The following is a 17,437-nucleotide window of genomic DNA, read 5'->3' as shown; positions in this document are numbered from 1 at the left end:
ATGTAGATAGTCTTGTCATAAAGTATGTCGCTCGGGATCCTTGTGTTCTGTATTTACCTGGTGTATGCGCTAAACTGGATTCTAGAGCTGTCGCCCTGACAGTGCTTATTTGTAAAGAGGAGGGTATGTTTCAGAAGGGCTTGTCTAATTATATCTTTGGGCTGTGGTGTCGTTGCATAACCCAGGGACCTGTCACTGTCACCAAACTTGTGTTGCAAGAACAAGCTGTTTCAGCTTGAGAAATTTTCCATTAAAGAGTCACATTTTTATTCAACTCAAAATATCTTTATATTGCACTTATTGGGAAAATCGGCATCTGATGGTCAGACTCTAGTAAAATAGCTGATAAAAATTTTGTGAACTGATCTATTTCATGTATGTGTAAAAAATAATAATATATATATAATCATTTTAAAATATTCTGTGTGTATTTTTATAGACGCTAATATCATATAATGTAGTACAATAGAATACACATATACACACATTTGTTCACCTTATGTTACTTTTCTCTCTGGTATAAAACTAAATCTGTGATTAAACAGTCACATATATTCTTACATATAGAGAAATGGGGAAAAACTACTTATAAGAATCAAACAAGAAATATATTGAATTGGTTACTAAAATAATTTAAACCTATTATTTTGTGTGTATTTTTATACCTACTCTATATAAAACAGATATTAGTTCACCTTATGCTACCTCTGATATAAAAGTAGATCTGGGATTTAAACAGTCACATATATTATTAAATATAGGTAAATGAAAACAATCTGAAATAAATGTAAGAAAGTTAATTTGCTAAACTTAGACTTTACATAATCTATATGAAGCTATTTAAGCACCTGCTGAGTATTAGAAGTTTTGTCTGTCCCTTGGCTGACTAGAGCGGTCAGAGGAATAGTCCTTACCAGATAGTGACCCAGTGTCCCGGTCCGTGTGCTGTTAATTTGCTGGGCTCAGGCTGCTTTGCAGAAGTACCTGTTCTCTTCTGTTAACAAATTGAAAATGAAGCTTCTGTCTCCGTGGGAGGGATTTAAACTCAAGGAGTTGAGCCCTGGGGCTGTACAGATACACCTTATATTATTCCTGCCCGAAGCAACAATTCATGTGTTTGCATCCAATTCACTAGTTTCTTCTAAGCATCCAACAAACAGCCCCTCAAACAAGTGCTTCTTTTAACATTCTGGAACAAGTGTTTATATATACGCAGCTGCTACCTGGGAGATCCTGCACTGACTTTATATATCACTAAATGCAGAATATCTTTAAATGTAATAAGGTATCACTTTTATCTTTTTAGTGCACTTTCTTAAACAAGTCTTGCTTCAAATATATTATTTTTGGGTGGATGTATTTAATTAGTGTTGGACCTGCCAAAGCTTGTCTTAATGTGTGGTGCTGTAGGCTTCTTACAAAAGATATTTTACCAGTTCTTTTATATTTAAGGACAATTTATCCACATCGATAAAACAGTGAAGCGTCTGTTTTTTGCTTTCATACTGACATAGAGCCACTGTAAGATCAGGTAATATTAGTACAAATAACTAATGCACACTACATAGGCCCCTGGAGTTCTTTACACCCTTTTTATTAATAGAAATAACCATGTTGAAACATTTTTTAATATAAAAATAACACCAGTTAACTCATTGTTGTAAAGAGGGGGTTGCAATAGATTGTACCCCTCCAGCTGTTAAAGGGGATGTTGGATGTTGAGAGTCTCAGATGTTATTTGGATGGTGGGTGTATCAGATTGAGGTGAGCAAGTGTATTTACATGAGGGTCAGTTAGGTCTGATCTGTGGGGTAACAAGTGTGTTTAACTGAGGGTCAGTTAGGTCTGATCTGTGGGGTAACAAGTGTGTTTACCTGAGGGTCAGTTAGGTCTGATCTGTGGGGTAACAAGTGTGTTTACCTGAGGGTCAGTTAGGTCTGATCTGTGGGGTAACAAGTGTGTTTAACTGAGGGTCAGTTAGGTCTGATCTGTGGGGTAACAAGTGTGTTTACCTGAGGGTCAGTTAGGTCTGATCTGTGGGGATACATGTGTGTTTACCTGAGGGTCAGTTAGGTCTGATCTGTGGGGTAACAAGTGTGTTTACCTGAGGGTCAGTTAGGTCTGATCTGTGGGGTAACAAGTGTGTTTACCTGAGGGTCAGTTAGGTCTGATCTGTGGGGTAACAAGTGTGTTTAACTGAGGGTCAGTTAGGTCTGATCTGTGGGATAACAAGTGTGTTTACCTGAGGGTCAGTTAGGTCTGATCTGTGGGGTAACAAGTGTATTTACCTGAGGGTCAGTTAGATCTGATCTGTGGGATACAAGTGTATTTACCTGAGGGTCAGTTAGAGCTGATCTGTGGGGATACAAGTGTATTTACCTGAGGGTCAGTTAGGTCTGATCTGTGGGGATACAAGTGTATTTACATGAGGGTCAGTTAGAGCTGATCTGTGGGGATACAAGTGTATTTACCTGAGGGTCAGTTAGGTCTGATCTGTGGGGATACAAGTGTATTTACATGAGGGTCAGTTAGAGCTGATCTGTGGGGATACAAGTGTATTTACCTGAGGGTCAGTTAGGTCTGATCTGTGGGGATACAAATGTATTTACCTGAGGGTCAGTTAGGTCTGATCTGTGGGGAAACAAGTGTATTTACCTGAGGGTCAGTTAGGTCTGATCTGTGGGGTAAAAAGTGTATTTACCTGAGGGTCAGTTAGGTCTGATCTGTGGGGTAAAAAGTATATTTACCTGAGGGTCAGTTAGGTCTGATCTGTGGGGATACAAGTGTATTTACCTGAGGGTCAGTTAGGTCTGATCTGTGGGGAAACAAGTGTATATACCTGAGGGTCAGTTAGGTCTGATCTGTGGGGAAACAAGTGTATTTACCTGAGGGTCAGTTAGGTCTGATCTGTGGGGTAACAAGTGTGTTTACCTGAGGGTTAGTTAGGTCTGATCTGTGGGATAACAAGTGTGTTTACCTGAGGGTCAGTTAGGTCTGATCTGTGGGGTAACAAGTGTATTTACCTGAGGGTCAGTTAGAGCTGATCTGTGGGGTAACAAGTGTGTTTATCTGAGGGTCAATTAGGTCTGATCTGTGGGGTAACAAGTGTGTTTACCTGAGGGTCAGTTAGGTCTGATCTGTGGGGTAACAAGTGTATTTACCTGAGGGTCAGTTAGGTCTGATCTGTGGGGTAACAAGTGTATTTACCTGAGGGTCAGTTAGGTCTGATCTGTGGGGTAACAAGTGTATTTACATGAGGGTCAGTTAGGTCTGATCTGTGGGGAAACAAGTGTATTTACCTGAGGGTCAGTTAGGTCTGATCTGTGGAGATACAAGTGTATTTACCTGAGGGTCAGTTAGGTCTGATCTGTGGGGTAACAAGTGTATTTACATGAGGGTCAGTTAGAGCTGATCTGTGGGGTAAAAAGTGTATTTACCGGAGGGTCAGTTAGGTCTGATCTGTGGGGATACAAGTGTATTTACCTGAGGGTCAGTTAGGTCTGATCTGTGGGGATACAAGTGTATTTACCTGAGGGTCAGTTAGGTCTGATCTGTGGGGATACAAGTGTATTTACCTGAGGGTCAGTTAGGTCTGATCTGTGGGGATACAAGTGTGTTTACCTGAGGGTTAGTTAGGTCTGATCTGTGGGGAAACAAGTGCCTTAGAAAGAAATCATTTTGGGACAGTAGTACTGCAGGGACAGACGTGTCCAGCTGTAATGAGCACGTGTCTGTGCTGTTTGTTTCTGGGTGGATCTCATCTAATGTGGGAAATCAGGTTGGTTCTTCCTGGGGAACAGGTGTCCTCTGCAAGTCTGTAGTTTATATTTTCTACTATAAGTACTGAGAAGTGTGTCTGTGAGCAACAACTGCCCCCAACTGCACAATGACAACAATATTGCTTGAATCGAGAGCATGCTGGGTAAGGGAATTAGGAATGAGTTTTTTCAGAGCATCTGATGGGCTGAGCAGTATTTATCAGATGATACTAGATCTGGGGTAAACAGGTTGAGCAGGTGAATAAGCAGTGCATGAAATGAAACCATAAGCTGTGCTGCAGGTCTGATTATGCATACACTCAGTAAGTTTCCTTAAGGCTTAGTGCATACTCATACGCTCTCAGCCAATTAGTCCCTAATATTGCACAAGTTGTACACTCATAGTCAGTTTCCTGATGTTACAGGAAGTGCACACTCATAATCACTCAGCGATTCCCCGATAATGTCAGCTCCTTTATCCTATTCTGGTCACTGGTCTCAGTAACTAACTGTGTCCAGTGACACAAATCTTTCCAATGCAATGTTTTCTTATGCGGCAGATTAACTGAAACTTCAGGTCGCCGAATCCTTGTGACTCATCTTCTTTATATACTGCAGGTCAGAGACGTTGTTTTTTTCTGATTATATATTTAATTCTAAATAATTTACCTAGTTTGTGTGTACATTCAGCCTCAGTAATTACCTGATATACACCTGTCAGTGTGTACTCACAGCCTCAGTAATTACCAGATATACACCTGTCAGTGTGTACTCACAGCCTCAGTTATTACCTGATATACACCTGTCAGTGTGTACTCACAGCCTCAGTAATTACCTGATATACACCTGTCAGTCTGTACTCACAGCCTCAGTTATTACCTGATATACACCTGTCAGTGTGTACTCACAGCCTCAGTAATTACCTGATATACACCTGTCAGTCTGTACTCACAGCCTCAGTAATTACCTGATATACACCTGTCAGTGTATACTCACAGCCTCAGTAATTACCTGATATACACCTGTCAGTCTGTACTCACGGCCTCAGTAATTACCTGATATACACCTGTCAGTCTGTACTCACAGCCTCAGTAATTACCTGATATACACCTGTCAGTCTGTACTCACAGCCTCAGTAATTACCTGATATACACCTGTCAGTCTGTACTCACGGCCTCAGTTATTACCTGATATACACCTGTCAGTGTGTACTCACAGCCTCAGTAATTACCCGATATACACATGTCAGTCTGTACTCACAGCCTCAGTAATTACCTGATATACACCTGTCAGTCTGTACTCACAGCCTCAGTAATTACCTGATATACACCTGTCAGTGTGTACTCACAGCCTCAGTAATTACCTGATATACACATGTCAGTCTGTACTCACAGCCTCAGTAATTACCTGATATACACCTGTCAGTCTGTACTCACGGCCTCAGTTATTACCTGATATACACCTGTCAGTCTGTACTCACAGCCTCAGTAATTACCTGATATACACCTGTCAGTGTGTACTCACAGCCTCAGTAATTACCTGATATACACCTGTCAGTGTGTACTCACAGCCTCAGTAATTACCTGATATACACATGTCAGTGTGTACTCACAACCTCAGTAATTACCTGATATACACCTGTCAGTGTGTACTCACAGCCTCAGTAATTACCTGATATACACCTGTCAGTGTGTACTCACAGCCTCAGTAATTACCTGATATACACATGTCAGTCTGTACTCACAGCCTCAGTAATTACCTGATATACACCTGTCAGTCTGTACTCACGGCCTCAGTTATTACCTGATATACACCTGTCAGTGTGTACTCACAGCCTCAGTAATTACCTGATATACACCTGTCAGTGTGTACTCACAGCCTCAGTAATTACCTGATATACACCTGTCAGTCTGTACTCACAGCCACAGTTATTACCTGATATACACCTGTCAGTGTGTACTCACAGCCTCAGTAATTACCTGATATACACCTGTCAGTGTGTACTCACAGCCTCAGTAATTACCTGATATACACCTGTCAGTCTGTACTCACAGCCTCAGTAATTACCCGATATACACCTGTCAGTGTGTTCTCACAGCCTCAGTAATTACCTGATATACACCTGTCAGTGTGTACTCACAGCCTCAGTAATTACCTGATATACACCTGTCAGTCTGTACTCACGGCCTCAGTTATTACCTGATATACACCTGTCAGTGTGTACTCACAGCCTCAGTAATTACCTGATATACACATGTCAGTCTGTACTCACAGCCTCAGTAATTACCTGATATACACCTGTCAGTCTGTACTCACGGCCTCAGTTATTACCTGATATACACCTGTCAGTCTGTACTCACGGCCTCAGTTATTACCTGATATACACCTGTCAGTCTGTACTCACAGCCTCAGTAATTACCTGATATACACCTGTCAGTGTGTACTCACAGCCTCAGTAATTACCTGATATACACCTGTCAGTGTGTACTCACAGCCTCAGTAATTACCTGATATACACCTGTCAGTCTGTACTCACAGCCTCAGTAATTACCCGATATACACCTGTCAGTGTGTTCTCACAGCCTCAGTAATTACCTGATATACACCTGTCAGTGTGTACTCACAGCCTCAGTAATTACCTGATATACACCTGTCAGTCTGTACTCACGGCCTCAGTTATTACCTGATATACACCTGTCAGTGTGTACTCACAGCCTCAGTAATTACCTGATATACACATGTCAGTCTGTACTCACAGCCTCAGTAATTACCTGATATACACCTGTCAGTCTGTACTCACGGCCTCAGTTATTACCTGATATACACCTGTCAGTGTGTTCTCACAGCCTCAGTAATTACCTGATATTCACCTGTCAGTCTGTACTCACAGCCTCAGTAATTACCTGATATACACATGTCAGTCTGTACTCACAGCCTCAGTAATTACCTGATATACACCTGTCAGTCTGTACTCACGGCCTCAGTTATTACCTGATATACACCTGTCAGTGTGTACTCACAGCCTCAGTAATTACCTGATATACACCTGTCAGTGTGTACTCACAGCCTCAGTAATTACCTGATATACACCTGTCAGTCTGTACTCACGGCCTCAGTAATTACCTGATATACACCTGTCAGTCTGTACTCACAGCCTCAGTTATTACCTGATATACACATGTCAGTGTATACTCACAGCCTCAGTAATTACCTGATATACACCTGTCAGTGTGTACTCACAGCCTCAGTAATTACCTGATATACACCTGTCAGTGTGTACTCACGGCCTCAGTAATTACCTGATATACACATGTCAGTCTGTACTCACGGCCTCAGTTATTACCTGATATACACCTGTCAGTGTATACTCACAGCCTCAGTAATTACCTGATATACACCTGTCAGTGTGTACTCACGGCCTCAGTAATTACCTGATATACACATGTCAGTCTGTACTCACGGCCTCAGTTATTACCTGATATACACCTGTCCGTGTATACTCACAGCCTCAGTAATTACCTGATATACACATGTCAGTCTGTACTCACGGCCTCAGTTATTACCTGCTATACACCTGTCAGTGTGTACTCACAGCCTCAGTAATTACCTGATATACACATGTCAGTGTGTACTCACAGCCTCAGTAATTACCTGATATACACCTGTCAGTGTGTACTCACAGCCTCAGTTATTACCTGATATACACCTGTCAGTGTATACTCACAGCCTCAGTTATTACCTGATATACACCTGTAAGTCTGTACTCACGGCCTCAGCTATTACCTGATATACACCTGTCAGTGTGTACTCACGGCCTCAGTAATTACCTGATATTCACCTGTCAGTCTGTACTCACTGCCTCAGTAATTACCTGATATACACCTGTCAGTGTGTACTCACTGCCTCAGTAATTACCTGATATACACCTGTCAGTGTGTACTCACAGCCTCAGTTATTACCTGATATACACCTGTCAGTATATACTCACAGCCTCAGTAGTTACCTTATATACACCTGTCAGTATATACTCATAGCCTCAGTAATTACCTGATATACACCTGTTAGTATATACTCATAGCCTCAGTAATTACCTGATATACACCTGTCAGTGTGTACTCACGGCCTCAGTAATTACCTGATATACACATGTCAGTCTGTACTCACGGCCTCAGTTATTACCTGATATACACCTGTCAGTGTATACTCACAGCCTCAGTAATTACCTGATATACACCTGTCAGTGTGTACTCACGGCCTCAGTAATTACCTGATATACACATGTCAGTCTGTACTCACGGCCTCCGTTATTACCTGATATACACCTGTCCGTGTATACTCACAGCCTCAGTAATTACCTGATATACACATGTCAGTCTGTACTCACGGCCTCAGTTATTACCTGCTATACACCTGTCAGTGTGTACTCACAGCCTCAGTAATTACCTGATATACACCTGTCAGTGTGTACTCACAGCCTCAGTTATTACCTGATATACACCTGTCAGTGTATACTCACAGCCTCAGTAATTACCTGATATACACATGTCAGTCTGTACTCACAGCCTCAGTAATTACCTGATATACACCTGTCAGTCTGTACTCATGGCCTCAGTTATTACCTGATATACACCTGTCAGTGTGTACTCACGGCCTCAGTAATTACCTGATATACACCTGTCAGTGTGTACTCACAGCCTCAGTAATTACCTGATATACACCTGTCAGTGTGTACTCACAGCCTCAGTAATTACCTGATATACACATGTCAGTCTGTACTCACAGCCTCAGTAATTACCTGATATACACCTGTCAGTCTGTACTCACGGCCTCAGTTATTACCTGATATACACCTGTCAGTGTGTACTCACGGCCTCAGTAATTACCTGATATACACCTGTCAGTGTGTACTCACAGCCTCAGTAATTACCTGATATACACCTGTCAGTGTGTACTCACAGCCTCAGTAATTACCTGATATACACCTGTCAGTGTGTACTCACAGCCTCAGTTATTACCTGATATACACCTGTCAGTGTATACTCACAGCCTCAGTTATTACCTGATATACACCTGTAAGTCTGTACTCACGGCCTCAGCTATTACCTGATATACACCTGTCAGTGTGTACTCACGGCCTCAGTAATTACCTGATATTCACCTGTCAGTCTGTACTCACTGCCTCAGTAATTACCTGATATACACCTGTCAGTGTGTACTCACTGCCTCAGTAATTACCTGATATACACCTGTCAGTGTATACTCACAGCCTCAGTTATTACCTGATATACACCTGTCAGTATATACTCACAGCCTCAGTAGTTACCTTATATACACCTGTCAGTATATACTCATAGCCTCAGTAATTACCTGATATACACCTGTTAGTATATACTCATAGCCTCAGTAATTACCTGATATACACCTGTCAGTGTGTACTCACAGCCTCAGTTATTACCTGATATACACCTGTCAATGTATACTCACAGCCTCAGTAATTACCTGATATACACCTGTCAGTCTGTACACACAGCCTCAGTAATTACCTGATATACACCTGTCAGTCTGTACTCACAGCCTCAGTAATTACCTGATATACACCTGTCAGTCTGTACTCACAGCCTCAGTAATTACCTGATATACACCTGTCAGTCTGTACTCACAGCCTCAGTAATTACCTGATATACACCTGTCAGTGTGTACTCACAGCCTCAGTAATTACCTGATATACACATGTCAGTGTGTACTCACAGCCTCAGTAATTACCTGATAATTAGAAATAAATATAACCATGATGGGACGTACAATGACTCACTTGTTTCATGTGGACACCACACTTGTTTACTGCTAAATAAGTCACTTACAAGAACCAATATTTATATGGTAATAAATTAACCTCAGCTGGATTCATTGAATATCTCTCGATCAGCCTTTCATGTTTTTTCCGTAATTAGGGATCATCCCTCCTTCACGGTCTACCTGCAACTTAATAGATTCTCTCTCCTTACTAGTCACACACCATCCCTTGGCACTTGCATAGGTCATCACAATTTACAGATTATCCAACTTTACCTCGCACCTATCAGGGATCACTTTACCTTACATACACCTAGATTTAGAGTTTGGCGGTAGCCGTCAAAACCAGCGTTAGAGGCTCCTAACGCTGGTTTTTACCGCCCGCTGGTATTTGGAGTCAGTCAGGAAAGGGTCTAATGCTCACTTTGCAGCTGCGACTTTTCCATACCGCAGATCCCCCTACGCCAATTGCGTATCCTATCTTTTCAATGGGATCTTTCTAACGCCGGTATTTAGAGTCTTGGCTGAAGTGAGCGTTAGAAATCTAACGACAAAAATCCAGCCGCAGAGAAAAGTCAGGAGTTAAGAGCTTTTTGGGCTGACGCCGGTTCATAAAGCTCTTAACTACTGTGCTCTAAAGTACACTTACACCCATAAACTACCTATGTACCCCTAAACCGAGGTCCCCCCACATCGCCGCCACTCGATTCAATTTTTTTAACCCCTAATCTGCCGACCGCACACCGCCGCCACCTACGTTATACTTATGTTCCCCTAATCTGCTGCCCCTAACACCGCCGACCCCTATATTATATTTATTAACCCCTAATCTGCCCCCCTCAACGTCGCCGACACCTACCTACACTTATTAACCCCTAATCTGCCGACTGGACCTCACCGCTACTATAATAAATGTATTAACCCCTAAAGCTAAGTCTAACCCTAACCCTAACACCCCCCTAAGTTAAATATAATTTAAATCTAACGAAATAAATTAACTCTTATTAAATAAATTATTCCTATTTAAAGCTAAATACTTACCTGTAAAATAAACCCTAATATAGCTACAATATAAATTATAATTATATTGTAGCTATTAGGATTTATATTTATTTTACAGGCAACTTTGCATTTATTTTAACCAGGTACAATAGCTATTAAATAGTTAATAACTATTTAATAGCTACCTAGTTAAAATAATTACAAAATTACCTGTAAATAAATCCTAACCTAAGTTACAATTAAACCTAACACTACACTAGCAATAAATTAATTAAATACAATACCTACAAATAAATACAATGAAATAAACTAACTAAAGTACAAAAAATAAAAAAGAACTGTTACAAAAAATAAAAAAATATTTACAAACATTAGAAAAATATTACAACAATTTTAAACTAATTACACCTACTCTAAGCCCCCTAATAAAATAACAAAGCCCCCCAAAATAAAAAAATGCCCTACCCTATTCTAAAATTAAAATAGAAAAGCTCTTTTACCTTACCAGCCCTTAAAAGGGCCATTTACGGGGCATGCCCCAAAGAATTCAGCTCTTTTGCCTGGAAAAAAAACATACAATACCCCCCCCCCAACATTAAAACCCACCACCCACATACCCCTAATCTAACCCAAACCCCACTTAAATAAACCTAACACTAAGCCCCTGAAGATCTTCCTACCTTATCTTCACCACACCGGGTATCAGTGATCGGTCCAGGCTCCGATGTCTTGATCCAAGCCCAAGCGGGGGGCTGAAGACATCCATCCTCCGGCTGAAGTCTTGATCCAAGCGGGCAGAAGAGGACATCCGGACTGGCAAACATCTTCATCCAGGCGGCATCTTCTATGTTCTTCCATCCGATGACGAGCGGCTGATCTTCAAGACCTCCAGCACGGATCCATCCTCTTCTTCTGACGACTAGACGACGAATGAAGGTTCCTTTAAGGGACGTCATCCAATATGGCGTCCCTCGAATTCCGATTGGCTGATAGGATTCTATCAGACAATCGGAATTAAGGTAGGAAAATTCTGATTGGCTGATGGAATCAGCCAATCAGATTCAAGTTCAATCCGATTGGCTGATTGGATCAGCCAATCAGATTGAGCTCACATTCTATTGGCTGTTCCGATCAGCCAATAGAATGTGAGCTAAATCTGATTGGCTGATCCAATCAGCCAATCGGATTGAACTTGAATCTGATTGGCTGATTCCATCAGCCAATCAGAATTTTCCTGCCTTAATTCCGATTGGCTGATAGAATCCTATCAGCCAATCGGAATTCGAGGGACGCCATCTTGGATGACGTCCCTTAAAGGAGCCTTCATTCGTCGTCTAGTCGTCAGAAGAAGAGGATGGATCCGCGCTGGAGGTTTTGAAGATCAGCCGCTCGTCATCGGATGGAAGAATATAGAAGATGCCGCCTGGATGAAGATGTTTGCTGGTCCGGATGTCCTCTTCTGCCCGCTTGGATCAAGACTTCACCCGGAGGATGGATGTCTTCAGCCCCCCGCTTGGGCTTGGATCAAGACATCGGAGCCTGGACCGATCGCTGATACACGGTGTCGTGAAGATAAGGTAGGAAGATCTTCAGGGGCTTAGTGTTAGGTTTATTTAAGGGGGGTTTGGGTTAGATTAGGGTTATGTGGGTGGTGGGTTATAATGTTGGGGGGGGGTATTGTATGTTTATTTTCCAGGCAAAAGAGCTGAATTCTTTGGGGCATGCCCCGCAAATGGCCCTTTTAAGGGCTGGTAAGTTAAAAGAGCTTTTCTATTTTAATTTTAGAATAGGGTAGGGCATTTTTTTATTTTGGGGGGCTTTGTTATTTTATTAGGGGGCTTAGAGTAGGTGTAATTAGTTTAAAATTGTTGTAATATTTTTCTAATGTTTGTAAATATTTTTTTATTTTTTGTAACTTAGTTCTTTTTTATTTTTTGTACTTTAGTTAGTTTATTTAATTGTATTTATTTGTAGGTATTGTATTTAATTAATTTATTGATAGTGTAGTGTTAGGTTTAATTGTATTTAATTGTAGGTATTTTATTTAATTAATTTATTGCTAGTGTAGTGTTAGGTTTAATTGTAACTTAGGTTAGGATTTATTTTACAGGTAATTTTGTAATTATTTTAACTAGGTAGCTATTAAATAGTTATTAACTATTTAATAGCTATTGTACCTGGTTAAAATAAATACAAAGTTGCCTGTAAAATAAATATAAATCCTAAAATAGCTACAATATAATTATAATTTATATTGTAGCTATATTAGGATTTATTTTACAGGTAAGTATTTAGCTTTATTTTGTTAGAATAAAATTATATTTAACTTAGGGGGGTGTTAGGGTTATGGTTAGACTTAGCTTTAGGGGTTAATACATTTATTAGAGTAGCGGCGAGGTCCGGTCGGCAGATTAGGGGTTAATAATTGAAGTTAAGTTAGTACTATTTCTTATAGGGTTATTGAGGCGGGAGTGAGGCGGATTAGGGGTTAATAACTTTATTATAGTAGCGGTGAGGTCCGGTCGGCAGATTAGGGGTTAATAATTGTAGGTAGCTGGCGGCGACGTTGGGGGGGGCAGATTAGGGGTTAATAAATATAATATAGGGGTCGGCGGTGTTAGGGGCAGCAGATTAGGGGTACATAACTATAATGTAGGTTGCGGCGGTGTACGGAGCGGCAGATTAGGGGTTAAAAATAATATGCAGGGGTCAGCGATAGTGGGGGCGGCAGATTAGGGGTTAATAAGTGTAAGGCTCGTGGTGTTTAGACTCGGGGTACATGTTAGGGTGTTTGGTGCAGACATAGGAAGTGTTTCCCCATAGGAAACAATGGGGCTGCGTTAGGAGCTGAACGCTGCTTTTTTGCAGGTGTTAGGTTTTTTTTCAGCTCAATCTGTCCCATTGTTTCCTATGGGGGAATCGTGCACGAGCACGTTTTTGAAGCTGGCAGCGTCCGTAAGCACCGCTGGTATTGAGAGTTGCAGTGGCGGTAAATTATGCTCTACGCTCCCTTTTTGGAGCCTAACGCACTGAAAACCCAGCCATTCTGTGAACTCTAAATACCAGCGGTATTTAAAAGGTGCGGCCAAAAAAAAGCATGCGTAGCTAACGCACCCCTTCAAACGCAAAACTCCAAATCTGGGCCATAGTTTCTTAACCAGATCTTTATATAGGTAATCATCCTTTACAGATCACCCCCTCTGCCCTACATACCCCCTGGATCTTCTGTCCTCTCTCTGCACCTGTCATAAATGACAGATCATACAAATGATTTTCTCTCTGCACCCCTCATAAATCATTACCCCTTACATATTATACACCACCTCTCAGCATCCCTTATAAATCACCATTTACTAATCATACACCCTCTCCCTGCATCCCTCATAAGATCATCTCTCCCTACAGATCATTTACTCTCTCACTGCAACCTTCCTAGATCATCCCTTACCGATCACACACTCTCTCCTTGCACCCCTCCTAGATCATCCCTTACAGATCATGCATCCTCTCCTTGCACCCCTCATAAGATTATCTATTACAGATCATTTACTCTTTTACTGCACCCATTTTCTAGATCATCCTTTTACAGATCATACACCATCTCCTTGCACCCCTCATAAGATCTCTTACAGATTATTTACTCTCTCTGTCCACCCCTCCTAAATCATACCTTACAGATCATACACCCTCTCCTTGTACCCCTCATAAGATTATTTTACAGATAATTTACTCTCTCACTGCACCCCTTTTCTAGATTATCCCTTACAGATCATACACCCTCTCCTTGCACCTCTCATAAGATAATCTCTTACAGATCATTTACTCTCTCACTGCACCCCTCCTAGATCATCCCTTACAGATCATACACCCTCTCCTTGCACCCCTCATAAGATCATCTCTTACAGATCAATTTCTCTCTCCGTGCACCCCTCCTAGATAATCCCTTACAGATCATACACCCTCTCCTTGCACCCCTCCTAGATTATCCCTTACAGGTCATGCACCATCTCCTTGCACCCCTCATAAGAATATCTATTACAGATCATATACTCTCTCTTTGCACCCCTCATAAGATTATCTCTTACAGATCATATACTCTCTCACTACACCCCTTTTCTAGATCATCCCTTACAGATCATACACCCTCTCCTTGCACCCCTCATAAGATTATCTCTTACAGATCATTTACTCTCTCACTACACCCCTTTTCTAGATCATCCCTTACAGATCATTCGCCCCTCCTACATCCTCCCTTACAGATCATGCACCCCTCCTAGATCCTCCCTTACAGATCATACACCTTCTTCCTATACCCCTCATAGATAATGATCCCTTTCAGATCATACACTGTTTATGTCCTTGTATACAGCAGCTGTTAGTTTTTGTATTAGAGTGACATTCATTATAACTTAGGTTTAAAGCAATGTACCTGCTGCACAAAGAAAACGAGCAACATCCCAGGGAAATTTAAACAGGATTTCACAAAGTGCTTTATGAAAGATTAACCTGTATTAGTGATCGGCTCCGGCCTGAAACACAGTAATTAAGCATTATTTGGAAGCCATATCTTCCTATTTTGTTCTTAGTAGTGTAAATAGAAGCTGGAAGAGGATCTTGCTTGGATGTTTATCCTCTGGTAATATGACCAGGTGTTTGAAAAGGTATCTTTTAACCCACTGGCTGCCAGAGAGAACTGCAGAAGGATGCAGCTATTTTTTGGGTCTATTCCAAAGTACATGGAACAGATCCATCCCATCTTTCCGGCTTCTCCTTAATTGACCCCTCTTTTATTTATTCATTTTTTGGCAAGGTGTTTTAAAGGGACAGTGTACTATAATAATGTATTCTCTTTAATGTCTTCCCAATTATCTATTTATTTTGAAATAGCTGCTTTTGCCCCTTGAAACCAGCATATTTGAAATTTCAACACTACAGAAAAGAGTACAAAAAGGCTATGTAAACGAGATCCTGCAGAAGAAATTACATTGCCAGTGGGTGGAAGAAAATGAGATTGGTGTAAAAACTGAAAATTAACGTTTTAGCACCTGACACAGATAAGATAAGGAAGTCTTTGTGTTTATACAAAGTGCCAAGATAATGATCGGTTTTCCCTGCAAGTTCAGACCAGTTTAATGGGTTGTAACTTTAAAGAGCTAAACTAGCTATTTCATATACAAAATAAACATAAAAGGGCAATTTTTCATATATTTTATACTCTGCAGTTGGTATTACAAGATGTTTGAAGCACAATAAGAGAAACCCATTTCCCTGTACGATTGTTCCTCTTGTATGTATTTTGTTGCAAAAAGAGAATAAATGAACAACATGCAGTTTTTTTTTATCAGGAGTTTCATGTTGCCCAGCCCAGCATGTACAGGTAGCCCTGGGGTTAGCCTGGATCCCAGTCCTGAGGGAGTGCTTGTAAAAAAAATGAGTGTAAAATGAAGCTACAGAGTAAATTTACCATCCCTGCAGGCAGAATGGTTCGCAGGTGAACTTGTCTGCCTGCAACCACCACTTGCAATGTTTCATTGCAGGGCGAAATTTATTATTGCACAAGAAGATTCTTGTGCAATGCTGCTTCCTGCTCCGGTTGTGCTACAGCAGGGAATGTCTATCACCCTAAACAAGTGAATGTCAGGGTGATTGCTATGTAAGTGTGCACACTGTAATAAAGTGTCATTTTCTCACCTCTGCTGTCAGTGCTTGTTGTCAGTGCTTGTTGTGGAGCAGTGTACAGTAAGGATGTTTAACAGGGGTACAATCATGTCTGATGAGATGACATAAGTGATTGCTGCGGGGGGCAGGGATATAGACTGCACATATTGCTTTATTATTTCATTAGTAGGTCTTTGGTATTGGCAATTATTAGTGGCGCCTTCTGACTGCAGAACCCTATGTCCGCCAACTGCTCATGTTTAGTTTCTGGAGACACCTTTCATGGCGTTAAGTACGGTAAATATACATTTGAATCAGAAAACCCTGTGTAAGTTGTAGAAATAGATGAACCCCCATCAGTACAACCCTCCAGCCTTGATATGTAGCCTTTGTGGCACATCTGTTAGCAGAGAATACAATTTTAAATAATTTTCCAATTTACTTCTTATTTGCTTAATTCTTTTGGTATCCTTTGTTGAAGAAACAGCAATGCCCATAGGTGAGCCAATAACAAGAGGTATCTATGTGCAACCACCAATAAGCATCACATTCCAGATCACCACTGCAACTTTACTATATTCAGGATGGATTTAAAAAATCGGATATTGTTTTGATTTAAATAGGATTTGTTTTTATTTATATAGGATTTTTTTTTAAATAGTTTTTTTTAATTTAAGTCAGATTTTTTTATTTAAAGAGTTTTTTTTTATTAAATCAGATTTTTTTTAATTAAATAGGATTTGTTGTTATTTAAATAGGATTTTTTTTATTTATATAGGATATTTTTATTTAAATCATATTTTTTTAATTTAAATAAGATTTGTTTTTATTTAAATAGGAATTGTTTTTATTTAAATAGGATTTGTTTTTATTTAAATAGGATTTTTTTATTTAAATCAATTTTTTGTATTTAAATAGGATTTGTTTTTATTTAAATAGGATTTTTTTTATTTATATAATTTTTTTATTTAAATAGTTTTTTTATTTAAATCAGATTTTTTATTTAAATAGGATTTGTTTTTATTTAAATAGGATTTGTTTTTATTTAAATAGGATTTGTTTTTATCTAAATAGGATTTGTTTTTATTTATATAGGATTTTTTTATTTATATAGGATTTTCTTTATTTAAATAGTTTTTTTTATTTAAATCAGATTTTTTTTATATAAATAGTTTTTTTTTATTGAAATCAGATTTTTTTTTATTTAAATATGATTTGTTTTTTAT

At 40.0% G+C, this 17,437-nt stretch overlaps 2 protein-coding genes across 3 annotated transcripts in view; one reads left to right on the top strand and one right to left on the bottom strand.

Annotated features, from left to right (window-relative positions):
- ZNF750 (zinc finger protein 750) overlaps window positions 1-1,012 on the bottom strand; it is a 9,222-nt gene extending 8,210 nt beyond the window's left edge. Inside the window, exon 1 of one of the 2 annotated variants that reach the window (XM_053710284.1) lies at window positions 915-1,012. The gene's annotated coding sequence lies outside the window, so the exon portion shown is untranslated. Of the gene's footprint in view, window positions 115-914 lie in introns of those variants that run through there. The other variant, XM_053710277.1, reaches the window with a different exon arrangement.
- The window catches only part of TBCD (tubulin folding cofactor D), a 1,563,032-nt gene that overhangs the window by 246,415 nt on the left and 1,299,180 nt on the right, over window positions 1-17,437 (top strand). The gene's annotated exons all lie outside the window — the stretch shown is intronic.

This window comes from Bombina bombina, chromosome 1 (assembly GCF_027579735.1).
Source record: "Bombina bombina isolate aBomBom1 chromosome 1, aBomBom1.pri, whole genome shotgun sequence".
Lineage (NCBI taxonomy): Eukaryota > Metazoa > Chordata > Amphibia > Anura > Bombinatoridae > Bombina > Bombina bombina.
The sequence above is the reverse complement of the archived record's forward strand: the minus strand, read 5'-3'. Positions and strand labels throughout refer to the sequence as shown.